General features: G+C 38.1%; 1 protein-coding gene across 1 annotated transcript in view; it reads right to left on the bottom strand.

The window, feature by feature from the left end:
- MACROD2 (mono-ADP ribosylhydrolase 2) overlaps positions 1-15452 on the bottom strand; it is a 2244457-nt gene that overhangs the window by 400266 nt on the left and 1828739 nt on the right.

Genomic DNA, 15452 nt, shown 5'->3' with positions numbered 1-15452 from the left:
CTGGCAGTTTGTATCCTGTGGCACCAGCATGAGATTGCAGCCCTTGATTGATTTAGCCGATGCCCAGGGTTACCAATTAACAACAGAAAAGCACAGGCAAAAGGGAGTGTGTAAGGAGGAGGGAGCAAGGAGACAGAGTTTGGCACAACAACTTGCTTAGCTTGGGAAGCCAGCTGGGTCCTGCTAGTGGCAACATCAGATGATTGTTATCTGCACACTTTTTTATTTTTATTTTTTAAGTGCAGGAATTCAACAGTTAGAGATAGTCTCTGATTATTAGTAATATGTTTTTCCTCCTGATTTCCTACAAGAAACCAAAGGCATTTTTTTTTTACCCTCTAGGCTTTTTAAACTTCCTTTCACAGAGATCTTCTGATTTGCAAAGTTTGCATTCTGCCTGCTATCTTTAATTGCAAATTTGCTGCTGACCTTCCTGAAGTACACATCTAGGGACCCATCCCTGCTGCTTAATGGGTCTAATGACTGCAGCATTCTTCCCCCCAATTTTCTGTAGCAGTGTTGACCACGATGCTGCCAAAAGAATGAGTTACTAGGGCCAGAAAAAAAAAAAAACCTGGTGGATGATCTCTATATAAATGTCCCAGGGAAGCTAGTGTTATGGTTTAGGTTGTGTGAATTATGTTTCTTAAATTTCTGGTCACCAGTGATGGGTTGAAACCAAATCTAGATTTTATTTACAGAATGCAAACCAATCCATTGAAAGGTAAATTATTTAAAAATCTATCACAGTGATTCAGTGTTCTAGATAACAACAAATGATTAATTTCACTGATTTTTTTCCCACTGACTAAATTGACAGATTGTTTTGAGTTATTCAATCAAACTGAAGATTTGTTTGGGTAATTTATAGACACATGTTCAGTCTCTTTCTGTGTGTGTGTGTGTGTGTGTGCGTGCACACACATGTGCCTGCACGCTTGCAAATGTATCTGAGGGGGCCTCCAAGATTATCTAATCCAACATATTGTAGATAAGAATCTCCTTTATAATATGCCAAGCAGGTGGTCAAACTTTGAAGATTTCTAGGAAGATAGCAATCATGTCCTATCAAAGCCTTTACTTCTTCAGGGTAAACTTCCCCAGTTCCTTCAAGTGCTCTTGAGGCCCTTTACTATCTTGATTTCTTTAGATGCTTTCCAATATGACACTACTCTTTTTATAGTGTGGCACACAAAACTGAATACACTTCTCTAGTTGGGCCAACTAGGGCATCATTATCACCTTCATAGCCCTGCATTTACTGTCAATCAAATCACTAAGGTCTTTTTTTTTTCACATATAAGCTACTATCTAGACCAATCTCTTCTCTCTTGTATGTGTGAAATTGTTGGACATTAATCAGTTTTTTGGCATCATGCAGATAAAACCAATGGCTGCTTGGCAATCTCCCTTTTTCATCAATCAATCTATAATCATAGTGAAGACCTGAAGATCTATGACATGCAAAATACTCTGCCAGGGGAGGTGACTTACTTAATAAAGAACAATGAGGCGAAATCATAAACCCTGGCTCTGATCATGCTTCCTCTATTTACTGGCCGTGTTTTCGTGGGCAAGTCAAGTTGACTTCTCTTGGAACATAAAATTGTTTATCTATAAAATAAGGATAAGAACATTGGCACTTACCTACCTCTTAGAATTGTAAGCAAAGTTCTACAAGCCACAAAGTGCTATGTGAATACATATTATTGTCATTATACTCTACAAATGTCCATAAGATAACATATCATGAAATAGAGATTACCTTAGATTTTTATTAGGCCATGCTGGGGAAGCAGAAATTCTGGCAGACTCTGCCAAGGGAAAGAGAATTCAAGTAGTTGCCCAATAACAGACTAAACACACTGTTATAGGATCAACCCCACAAAATACAGAAAATTTCACCACCCAAAGGGTAGCATCAGTCTAGACCAGTGGTGGGAAACCTGCTGCAGCCTCAAGGCCACATATGGTGCTCTAAGTCCTCAAGTGCAGCCCTTTGACTGAATATGAACTTCAGAGAACAAATCCCCTTAATAAAAGGATTTGTCCTGTAAAATTTAGACTCAGTCACAAGGCTGTACCCAAGGACCTAAAAGGCAACATAGGATCTCAAGTCCACAGGTTTCCCACTGCTGGTCTAGAAAATGACTTTTTAGGATATCATGACAAATAAAATGACAACGACATTTAAAATTTCGATATGATATATTATCAATAGTAAATTACAGGCCATCAACTAATTGGTTGTTTCAATGCTGTGTAAAGATAGACGCTTAGCAACTGACCTGAGAAAGTTTAAGGCATGTGCCTAATGAAACTTACTTAACCAGGACTTTCCTTTCTCAATATTATTCATCCTTAACTATTCACATGTACCCTCCTGTAGATTATCAGCTCCTTCATGTCAAGAACTGTTTTTCTCTTTGCCTTGGTATCCCCCAGTAAATACCTTGCATATATGTGATTTTATGGGTGGTTGAATAGAATACAATTTGTAACTTAAAATTTTAGCGAATTTCATGAAACACAGAGAAGTTTACTGACTTCCCACCTTGGTCACATAGCTACAAAGTGCCAGAGTCAAAATTAGAGCCTAGATTTTCCCAACTTCTATTCTTTACTGCTTCTCAAAACTTATAGCTAATAAATGTTTATTGAATTCAATTGGGTCCTGGCCACATTTGTTAGTTTTAAGCACAATATTCATTTGTGCCCTCTATGTAATAAGAGATATGATTATTAATTGTCAATGATTTGGGAAGATTAAGAGTTCCTCCCTTTTTCTAAAGTCCTGATTTTTAAAAAATCAATCTAAAAAGACATTACCAATAATGAGATTGGATTAACTTTCTTAACAATCTAGTTAAGACCCCATCCAAGTGGAGAAGCCATTGTGCTCTACTCAGGTTTGGGTAGGGATAAATTCTTTGAATAGATTGCCCATGGCTGGGAGTAGGCTAGGTATAGGAATAGTCTCTCTTTGACATGATGTCACATTCAGCCCCTCGTTGTAATATTTGTTCTCTCATGAATTGTTACCCAATCGGAGTTGAATGCCACCCTTTCTTACAAAGGGTATATAAGCCACAAGCCCGCTGCCATGACTGCCTTTGGCATTTAAGAGTGCCACTGGTCCTTTTCTTTAAAATACTAGCATTATTAATAAAATGATTAAATTACCCAGAAATTATGTCTCTTGAACTTTTTAGATGCCATCATAACATGCTATGTGTGCCAACGTGAGTCAGACTTCTTTCGTTCACATGGCAGCTTTCACTCTCACTTTCTATACAACCACATACAGATTGGCACACAGCATTTCACATCCTTACAGACTCACAGATTCTGGGAGTTAGAAGGGAATTGAGAGAATATTTAGACAAATCTCTTATTTTACAGAAGAGAAAATTAAGACAAAGAAAATTACTGTGATTTACCCATAGCTACAGTTAAGTTTGTAGCATGGTTGGGACTTGAAGGCAGGGTTTGTCTTAGTTCAAATAGATAAGGACATGAGATTATAATTTTGATGTTATTAACATAAGACAGATAAATGTAATAGTCAAAAGAGTTCTGGGCTTGGAGTCAGGAAGACCTGAGTTCAAACCCTACATCAGACACTTCCTAGTTTTATGACCCTGGCAAAGTCACTTAGCCTCTGCTTCAGTTTCCTCATTCAATTGTAAAATGGAGACAACAATTGTTTTTATTTGTTGTTGTTAGTCATTTTTCAGTTGTATCTAAATCTTTGGGATCCCATTTGAGGTTCTCTTGGCGGAGATATAGCAGCGGTTTGCCATTTCTTTCTCCAGCTTGTTTTACAGATGAGGAAACTGAGGCAAACAGGGTTTTCATCTACCTTATTAGTATCTGCCTTATAGGGTTGCTACAAGAATCAAATGAGGTAACCTGTGTAAAACACCTTTCCAACCTTAAATGCTCTATGGAAATGCTAGTAGTCATAAACTATGATTATGAGAAATATGGAGATATGGATTGAGTAAGCTTGTGGGCAAAAGAGATGAAGAACAGGGAGAGTATTCAACCATGGAAAAGTGGAAAGTCCCATCTAGAAATGAATAGAGAACATGAAATAAAATATGATAAATGACATTTTTCCCCTCAGTCCCAGAAACAAAAAAAATACAGTATCAGGTTGACGTATATCCAAGAGGGAACCATCGAGTGAAAATGAGCATCTTGCATCAGTGAGCGCATAAACATACACTCCATAGTGTAACCCTTTGCTAATGAAGCTCTTGCGAGTAAGATTGGCTGGGAAATAGACTGCTGTCAAAATCTATTCCAGGACGGCTGCTGGCAGCACTGCAATCTGCTCATCTTTAGTGGCTAGATCGTCGCCTGCTGTTGCTAGAGGAGAGGAAGCACAGCGAAGGGAAAGGAAGTAAATACTCCTTACAAAGGGCAAAGTGATATTACTTGGAGTCTTCTGAGCACACGCTTAGATCTTAGTTCCCAAAGATGGCTGCAACATTCAACACAGGAGGAAAAAGGACTAGGTACTCTTTTTAGGTTTCTCTTTTTAGAGAGGGCTTTCCCTGTCTTTATGGTGCTGCAGCTTAAAAGAAATTTAGTTTACTCAACTTTACTATTATTTAAATAAAAGAGGCAGTCTTGCCTAGTCAGCAGAATACCAAATGAGGAACAAACTAAGAACCCCAATCCAGACCAATGTAAATTCACAATCAACCACTCCACTATAATCTGCTCTATTCCACTCCAATCTGACTATCCAATCTAATCTAGAACAACATACTCCAGTACAATCCAATCTGGAACAACCCATTCTAATCCAATCCAATCTAGACTATCAGATCCAAGTCACAGCAATACAATAAGCATTTATTAAATACCAATAAGGAGAAAAGCATTCTTCTAGACACTAGAGATACAAAAACAAAATGAAAAAAAAATACAGTCCTTACTTTCAAAAAGCTTATATTTTACACTGATTTTTCTTAAGGAGAAAAGTGAGTTTGAGTGTGACTTGTGCCTATCTCTAATATCTCACACTTGTGTGACTTTAGTCAAGGCACTTAACTTTCCTGGGCCTGAATTTCCTCATCTGCAAAATGAAGGGGTTGTGCAAGACAGCCTTTGAGATCCCTTCTGGCTCTCTATCTATGATCTAATGAACATTTGTGAGATGAGTAGCAATTGAGAGTGTCTCAAAATTCTCAGTGCAGTTTTAAGCTTTATGATTATAAAGCTTTTTAAGCTACAATGCTGAAAAATACAGAGACTCTTAAGACTATGAGTAAAAGAGGGAAAACTATGAGTCCTAGAGGCTCAGTAGGGACTTGAATAAGTGACTTAAATTTTTAATGCCCTAGACATCTCACTAACTATAAGTTAAAGATCAGTTGCCACTCAGAACCAGTGGAGAATATTGCCACACCAAGAACTGGCTACACTAATGCAATCACAAGTTTCCCTCCCCACCTTCACCTCCCCCCACCAAAAAAAAAAATAATCCTTTTTATCCTTTGCCTAAAGTTGTTCTGGCCTATTTTTTTGTTTGTTTTAGAAAGAAAGAAGGAGGAAGGAAGGAAGGAAGGAAGGAAGGAAGGAAGGAAGGAAGGAAGGAAGGGAGGGAGGGAGGAAGAAAGGGAGGAAGGAAGTGAGGAAGAAAGGGAGGAAGGGATAGATAGAACAGACTGAAAGAGGAGAGATACAGACAGAGAGAGACAGATGGACAGAGACAGAGAGAGAGAGACACACACACACAGAGAAATCTCAAGTTCTCAATGTCAGTACCAGAAGTATAGTAGCTGGGACTAAGGGACTTCTAAAGATGGCAGACAATGATCTGAAGAGACCTTACAGTCACATAACCTTCAGAAGATTATACAATTCTCATCCATCTCCATGGAAACCTTGCACATGGTTATTCAGTAGGAAGATTTGGATTCTTTCAGTAACTGCTGGAAACCTAAAGCAAGTAATAATGGAACACTTATTATCAGGCTGCATTAAATGAATCAAGAGTGAGGATAACAGATAGATAGTCCAAGGGCTGCACTGGTTACCATGGGACATTAATTGACCTAGAGGAAGATTTCTGCTTCATTGGGTGGGCCCTCTATAGAGTGGCTAGGAGAGATTGCCCAGAATGAACAAGCATGGCTGTTTTATAATCTGTCCTAGTGGAGGTGGTACCCACATAGAGGAGTTCAGAGATTTTTATTTAATCCTTCAGTGTGGAAGGAGTAAATGAAATTTTAAAAGGAAAACAAGTATGTAGGGAGTATCTTTTCTGGGAAATATACTGTAGGTGATACAAATACAAAAAATGTTCTTGCCCTCAAGGTGTTTATTCTCCAGTCAGCGAGACAAGATGCATCTTTGTGAAAAGGTGACCAATAATCCAAAGTTTAAAAAAACTGTCTCAGACAACAGCAGAAGAGGCTCCTCAAAGCAGTACATGACTTTTGCCGAGCAAGTGGTGCTGAGATGTTTCATCAATTTAGAAAAGGCTCATCTTCACAGAATTGCTGATTTAGACCTAGAAAGACATTGGAGTGAAGATCCAATCCAATGGTGTCAGTACAATTTCACAGATAAGGAAACTGAGGCCCAGGTGAGTGAAGTGACTTGTCCAGGGTCACACAAGTAGTAAGTAGCAGAACCATATGTCAAACTCAGGCCCTCTGATTCAAAATCAAGTGGTGTCTCTGCCACTTCTATGCTGGAGTGAACTGGGAATGAAATTGGACTGGAAAGCATGGGTGGGAAGCCCAAAATTTGGTTTGGGGTAGGGATGGGTAGTGTCTGTACCAAAGTGTGTTTGGGTTGGAGGTAGTGGGGTCATGCCAAGATGTGTTTGGGGTAGGGGTGACAAGTGTGTCACCAAGACAGTTTGACCAGAGCAGAAGGATCCTTAAAGTGAATTGCCAAAGACAAGGGTAAAAACTAAGTTGGAGTCAGATTGCAGAGGCCGTTGAATGCCTAGCTAAGGAGTTTGCACATTATCCTCTGGTTGATGGGGATTCTCACTCAGAAATAAGGGCAATGGGGAAAAGTGTTGCTTTTCATTAACACTTGCTTTATGCTTCATCAAAACAGATGAAATGAGGAAAGTCTTTCTATGCACCAAGCTGGGCCATCTGCACCTTTTCCTGAGGATTCTATGATCTTGCTGCATTGTTTTTGACCCAATCCCATGAAAAACAAGGCTATCTAAAGCCCAATGACAGGACAAGAGACAAACAGTATTTGAAGTAAGTGAATAATTGACCTGCATGTGTGTAAAGCTGAAATCAGTGAGGTTCCCTGTGGGGATTCAGTTATTTGCCCTGCTGAGATCCTCATATATTAGAAACAAAGAGTAGCTGGTTAACCACAGAGGGCATGATTACTCAGCAAGCAAGACATTTCAGCAACCTTGCAGATGTCCTCCTAAGCTCACCATTTGCTCCAAGTGATCAAAGAGGGCAGAATGAATACCAAATCGTAAAGTTAATAAATAGTCTCTCTGGGAAATGTCTTTGGGAAAAGAGAGTGAAGATATCAAACAAATACAGTTGACCTGACATGGCACTTAATTCCTGAGCGGCTTCCAAAAGCAGCCACCCCACCTGCACAGTCCTCATTATCACACTTTAAATATTTGACAGCCCCTACAGACTTGACTTTCATGTAAGCAGAGAGAGAGGGAGACAGACAGAGAGAGAGAGAGAGAGAGAGAGAGAGAGAGAGAGAGAGAGAGAGACAGAGAGACCACATTTCCCTGTTTTGAACACTCTTATCTGTGCTCACATTTTGAATGAGGGTAGGATGATTAATATCCTGTTTTCCTAACCCACTGGCTTTTTAAATATAGATCTAACATTATTCAAAGATGAATCCAGCTATAACATAAGCTGAGGGAAATTCAAACTGAAAAGATGACTTAGTCTAGATCAAAAGATAGACAGGTGTCAAACTACATCTGTAGTAATTAGCTGTGGCTCAGTCTCCAAGTCTCCACAAAATCTATATTTTTCCTATCTGCTCTGGAAACAAAGTTCAGTTGTTTTTTTTTTTTTTTCTAAAGAGTGTATTTAATGCTCAATTTAATACTTAAGTCTTCTTTTTCTTCTGCTTCTCAGAATTGCAGGTTGTCCTTTCCATTAATGAAGTCTCTGTCTCTAAGTACAAAATAAAATGGAAAAGGGAGAGTTACTCAGGTAATTGAGGCAGAAAATGAATTCTCCCAAAATATCCAGATTAGGACAAACATGACTTCTATGGCTCCTGTTATCCAGATAATTGCCTTAATTCTCCATTTCAATTTGTTTTTGTAGATTCCTTAAAGGTAGATAACAATGTTTTGATCTTGCAACCCAGGAATCCATCCTAGATTAAAGCTTTTTTTTTTCTTTTTAAAGAGGAATCAAAGGCAGACACTACAATTATAAGCACTGCACAAACCCCCAAATCATATTATAACTACCACATTTTCAGTTGTTTGCATTTTTATTAATGAACAATTGACAGCAATTGACAGTTAAGTGGCTCCTTGGAATAATGGATTGTATGCTGGATCTGAAGATCTTGGTTCAATTCCAGCCTTGGACATTTACTAGCCTAGGCGTGGAGAACCTGCAGCCTTGAGGCCAGACGTGGTCCTAACTGTGGCCCTTTTACTGAATCCAAAGGTGATATTTCCTGGTTGAGTATTTCCATGGCCATTCAGGTACCCCACCCCTCCCCTGGCGATATGATCCAAACATGGATTCAGCCAAAGGGCTGCACTTGAGGGACCTAGAGGGCTACATCTGGCCTGGAGGTCACAGGTTCGCCACCCCTGGGCTAGACCTTGTTACATGACTTCAATCTTGATATGAATAATTCTCACATCTAAATTTCTAGCCCCTTTTGGCTTCCTTTCTGAGTTTTGGTCCTATATCTCTAACTTCTTCCCTGACAGATTTCTTCTTGGATATAACTTCAGATTTAAAAATGTTTAAAACACATTTAAACATCATTTTCTTCTTAATACTGGCTCCCTTTCCTGACTTTCTGTTAATGGATGGAATCATTGTTCTCCTGGTCACCAGGCCTGAAACCTTTCAGTTTTCTGTTGTTCCAATTTCTCCCTTGCCCTCTAAAACTGATTAGTCATGAGTCCCTATTCATTTTCCCTTCATAGGATCTCTCAAAAGTATCAACCTCCTTTGCATTTTTTACTACTACCATTCAAGTTTAGGCCTTTTCACTTAACTCATACAATATTAAAATAGTCTCCCATCTGGCATACCTGTCTCAATATATCATGCACGTTGCACGAAGATTCATTTTATTAAATGCCACATTCATAATTCCATTCCTCAGCTCAAAAATCTGCTGCATTAGTGAATAAAGTTTAATTTAGCCTGACATTTGAGGTCCACAAACTGATCCCAAACTCTCTTTTCTACTGATCATCACTTGAACGCAGTCAGACTAGTGTCCTCCAGTCAGTTATTGTTTCCCAGGACACGTTATACATTCTAGTTTCTATACTAATATTTACAGTACCTGCTACCTTTATGACTTTGGGCAACACATTTAATCTCACTGTGTTTCATTTTCTGAGACTTTAAAAATTAGATTAAACGCAATGATTTCTAAAGTTCCTTCTAGCTCTAAATCCCATGAGCCTATGAACTTCTGCTCACACATCTCCTTTTCTGAAATACCCTCCCTTTCCATTTATAGAAATACTCAATATTTTTCAAAACCCAGTTGAGAACTTCCTTACCTGTCACATACCAAACTGATTCTCCCCTTGAAATCCTTATATTACTTAGGGTCTATAACATTCAGTTACTTCTCAACTACTTACTGTTTTGTACTATTCTTTAATAAAAAACCAGTGCTGAGTGTGGAAATAGCTAGGTAGCAGAGTAGAGAGAGCACTGGGCCTAGAGTCAGGAAGACCTGAGTTCAAATCAGGCTTCAGATAGTTAGTAACTGCATGACCCTGGGCCAATCACTTGACCTCTGTTTGCGTTAATTCATCAGAGAAGGAAATGGCAAATCGCTCCAGTATCTTTGCCAAGAAAATCCCATAGACACTATCATCCATGGGGTCACAGAGAGTTGGACAGGACTAAATAATAACAACAAAAGGGAGTATAGCAATTTGGTGGATGGTGGGGGATGGGGGAGGGGAATAGGACAAAGATGCCACCTGGCCTTTTTTCAGTCTTGCTCATGAATTGATTGGCATGGAACATGGGCACTGTGAAAATGGAAAGGAATTTCTTCACCAAAGTCCTACCCGGAAACTCTGAAGTTTTGGAAAATGGGCTCCCTGGGTTGATTTGAAAGGATCCAGGCTCCTGAACAATGGATATGATAAGAGTTAACAGGGATTTTCAAACTATGACTCAGAGTCTGACCTAAGAAAGTCTTCATGGCAGTGATGAGGGCATAGTCTCTGGGAACCCCCTTGAATCTGGAATACAGTCTCTGGGAGCCCCCTTGAACTGTCCTTGAATCTTCCAACTGGATCTGGCCTTCCCCTAAGGCCACAAGCCTCACATTATCATTAGGCCCAAATCTCTACCTAGCCTCGCCCTTTGTTGTTCAGCTACTTCCCACCCTTAATCCCATTACCTCACCTTGCCCTCCTTGGACTTCCCCTCAAGACCCTCCCTAAACCCCTCCTCTAGTCACCCCAGACCACCCCTCAATCCCTCCTACAGTCTTTGTGTATATAATCTCCATCTTGCCTCCATGAAGGTGCTCAGATTCAATCTAATTCAGTAGGTTGAATCTGGCCGGCTTGTGGAAACAGGCGTCACAAGGGGGGAAGGGGGGATTTCTTAAGACAGCCCATTGTGGTGAATCCCTAATAAACTTTGTCTTTTCCCTTGGCTGAGAAGGCTTGAGTCGAATTCTTTGGGCAGGACCCAGTGCGTCAATATTTTGGGGCATCCACCACCCCTCAACCTTAAACCTCTTCAGCAGTAGGGGAAAGCAGTTTAAAAGAGAATTAAAAAGCCTAAGAAAAGCTGGCTAGCTAAGGTTTGAATGGCAAAAGACCTGAAATAGCCTCTGAGGCTATGAGCTAAAAGAGCCATATAGGAAATAAGCTGCATAGCATACAGAAGTTAAGAGCAGTTTAGCAGAAAGCCCCAACTAAGCTAAGGTAACAGATCTGAGCCCAATAAATCAATCAAACATTTATTAAGCACCTACTCGGTGTCAGGCACTGAGCTAAGCTCTAGGAATGCAAAAAGAGGCAAAAAACAGTCCCTGCCCTTAAAGAGCTTAGCTCTTACCAAAGGTTATCAGCTATACTTCAAGGAGGAAGTGTTAGAAGTAGAGAGTGTTAAAATGAAGATAACATTATAAGGGTGTGAGTTGCTTAAGGATAGATATTTCCTGGTCACATATTTCCATAGCCATGCATATTCCTTGCATGTACCCCTCTAGCGACATGATCACTTATGGGAGAGGATGCACTTGTATATATGGTTGGGGGTTAGAATCTCTTAACACTCATTTTGCTATATAGTTTAAATGTTAGTTGTGTTGAACTAATGTGTATAATGGTTGGCTGGTAAAAGAAATAAAATAGTCAAATTTTTGAGCTTTGTTTTTAAGTAAATGATGATCTGCAACATATCTATCACCTGAGGTAGTACTCAAGTGCTCCACAGGTGAACTAGTCATTTGCCACATATTTATTTTTGAATTTTCAAGGACAGGGACTATGTTTTTTGTGATTTTTAGAGTTCTATTTTATTCAATGCAAATAAACATTTATTGAGAACCCACATACTGTGCTTAAATCTTTGAAACTATATAAAGATGAATAAAATGATATTCCTCATTTCTACAGCTACAGGGAATAAGATATGCATGCAAATAATTATAATATTAAATATAATTAGAAAGTATATGACAAAGCAATAAATGCTATTTATCATTCAAAGGAAGGAAAGATCACTTCTAGCTAGAAGATGACATGGAAAGAGTAGCATCTGAACAGAGACTTAAAGGATAGGTAATATTTTAACTGGTAGAAATATGGGGAGAGGGCATCATAGGTATAGGAAATGGACACAGAGAAGGGAAAACTCAGAACTTCTATCCAGATTTCTTTTTGATTCAGTCTGTCCCATATTCTGCTACCATATTAATCTCTCTAAAAGAAGGTTCTATTTATATCACTCCCAGGTTCCCATTACCCTACACTGGCTCCAACCTTATCTACCTCTATTCCCATTCACATACCCTATCCTCAAGCCAAAGTGAATAATATTACCATTTTATGGGAATTTGGGGCATCATTTTGGGGCCAATGGAGAAGATATGTTTATACAATTGCCCTCTCTGATTCCTCTCCAATCACACCATGTAGTTGTCTACCCAGGAAGTCTATACTTAAATTTGGCCCTCGCAGCAAGGTCAATTGGAATCATTCACTTTGGGAAAAAGCAGTAGAGCATGTGGCTGTGAAAAAATGGATTAAACTATTCCCCATGCTCCTTAAAGAGTTCCCCTGTGTTCACTGTGTAGTAAAATATGTTTAGCTAAAGGCAGTAATGGGAAGCTTTCACCCTAATTCTCCATCCACTCCAGTCTGTCCAGAATGAAAAAAAAAAATGACAGTTTAGCCACTGGCAATTCCTAAATTGTCAAGTCACTTCTCCAGGTTAGAAACAGTAAAATTATACCAATTCTATTTTTTGAGTTTCAAATATCAAATTTATGGAGTAAGGACATCTCTCTAATAAAAAAGAATGTAAAAATATTGTCACTTCTAACTTAAAGCCAAAAGCACTACTGTCATTTTGAATACTGGTGAAGCCACAGCTTCAGGAAGTAGATGCTTTTACTTTCCTTACTTCTAGAAAAATCTGCAATTACCAGGGCTTCTGGTGAACAAAACTATGTTTTAGACCCCATTAAGACTAATACTCTTTTATTATTAAAATTTTCCTTCTATCTTAGTAATGAACCAAATAAGCAAATAAATTAGCTTTAAGTGGTAACATCATGTATTTTTATGTAACAATATTTCAATTAAAAATCTCAAATTTCTCAGTTAAAAATATCTTTCCTTTTATTGTTGCTGCAATTTGAAATAGTTATTGGGTTGTTTTTCCAGAATGAAGTTATTTCATGATCATAATTGAAATCATTATGAAAAATTACTTCTTATTGAATATACAGATCTGAGTCAAGCAGTAAGTAGGTGTTCAGGAATGGGAAATTCTGTTACAAATGCAGCTCTATTCAATTAATTAATTTCAGTTTAACTTTTAAGTAAGGACATGCATCCCAGGAGTTATTAAAGAGGAGTAGCAAATGGGTGAAAAGCATCTGTCTAGACATGATTACCCCCCTCTAAGGGCTCATTATGATTCATTTTGCTTCTGGAGAACAGTTGACATAGACTTTGTCTCCATCTGAAAGAAGGTAATGTCTTTGTCAGGGAATCGTGATTGTTCCCTGCCTCTGAACCCTAATTCAGTCAACTCTTCTCAGTTATCATCATTCATCAACCTCCAGACGAGGTTCACTCAGGATTGGTTTTTTACTAAGTTAAAGAGGAATAAAAATATCTGAGAATGAGGCATGGAAGCTTAGGATAAGTGTTCTTTTTCCCGGCTATTAGTGTCATACTCTCCTTGCCCTGTTTTTTTTTTTTCCTGTGGACCTCCTCTAAGCTAATTGGCAATGAGGTTTTGAGATCTCTCACTTTTCTTTGCCTTGATTTATTGTTTGTTTAGCTGGCTTTTGACTCCATTGGGGCATAAATTCTGATGTTTTAAAATTCTAATCTTCTTTAATCTGCTGTGGCCCACTATTCAGCAAGAAAATATGCAAATTTAAGTTGAGAAAAGAGGATTGTTTCAATATGTCTCAAGACAATTTAAGAAAAAAAAGTCCTATTATCTCAGATATCTAGGTATTTCAGGTAGCGATTTTAAAAATAATTTCCTTTTCTTTTTACCAGAATTGCATAGGTAATAGCCTCAAATCACTGAAACATGTGTAAGCAAAATAATATTCTGGCAAGATATATAAAGATATATAAAACATTTATTAAACATGTACTATTTGCTAGGAATACAATTATAAGCAAAATTTTTTTAAAAAGGCGTATGCACTCTATTGGGAGAAACAACACATAAAAGGTAGGTGGTACTCATGGAAGGGCAAGACAGAAAAGTTTAGAGAGTCAGGGGTGAAGCTGGAAGAGAAATGAGTATGGATGGCTTGGGTACTTCCTTAAAGTGAAGGAGAGGGCAACAAGGATGGAGGAATCTCCTGAGTAAGTGGCACTTTATCATATTTTTGCATCATTACAACAAATATTCAACAAAACCTCTAACCTTAGTCTCTTGCAAAAGGAAAGATGAGGGTCAGATAAGTATAGTTATGTGGATATGGAGCTAGTTGAATGATCAGAACCAAAGAGTAGTCATTAAAGATTTCATGTGAATTTGAATAAGTCTCTAGTGCCTCATGGATCTGTGCTCTCTCCTATATTGTTTAACATAGGATATTAATAGATTGATAACATAGATTATTAATGCCTTAAACAAAAGTATAGTTGACATGCTTATGTTATTAAATCTGTGGATGGCACAAAAGTGGAAGTGATGGCTAACAAAGTATATAATAGTCAAGATTGAAAAATATCTTGATATTCCAAATTATTGGTCCAAATTGAATAAGATGGAATATAAATAAGGAGCAATAAAAAGTTTTACATTTGGGTCTAAAAATAATCTTCACAACTCTGAGTCAGAGAAACTGCTAGTAGCAGCTTTTCTGAATAAATTCAAAGATTTTTACAAAAGTGTAAAATAAATACAAGTTAAGCTTGTAATGTCCAGGAAAGATGATGAAATGTTAAGGTACATAAAGAGAAACATAGTATCTGGAATTAGAGAGGTCCTAGCTGAATCCCCACTGTATTCTTTCCTGGAGAGATCATTTCCAAAGTATCATGTTAAGTCCCGGTTATTTCACTTTAGAAATCTGGAGACTGTAGAGAGGCAGACAACAAGGGTGGTCAACTTGGTTCTCCATATGAGGACTGGTTGAGGAAATTAGGACAGTTAGGTAAAAGAAGAAAAGACAGGGTGTCAGAGTAGTCAATCTTGTGTCCTGATGGTCATTTTCAAGTATTTGAAAGAGTGTCATGGAAAATGTAATTTCCCTCCTTATCTCAATTAAATCTACTTTTGCACTTTCCATGTCTGAAATCATAATTGCTACCATTGCTTTTCTGTATTTAGCTGACACATAATAGATTTTGCTTCAACCCCTTATTTTAACTCTCCATGACAATGTTTCAAGGGTAATACTTATAAACAAGATATTATTGGATTTTGCTTTCTAATCAGTTTGCTAAACTTTTAAATTATATAGGTGAAAAATAACATTCATCTTCATATTTAGCACTCTCCATTTTCTTCTCTTATACTTTCCTCTTC

Source organism: Trichosurus vulpecula, chromosome 3 (genome assembly GCF_011100635.1).
Source record: "Trichosurus vulpecula isolate mTriVul1 chromosome 3, mTriVul1.pri, whole genome shotgun sequence".
NCBI classification, from domain to species: Eukaryota; Metazoa; Chordata; class Mammalia; order Diprotodontia; family Phalangeridae; genus Trichosurus; species Trichosurus vulpecula.
This window is presented reverse-complemented; position numbering and strand designations above follow the sequence as displayed.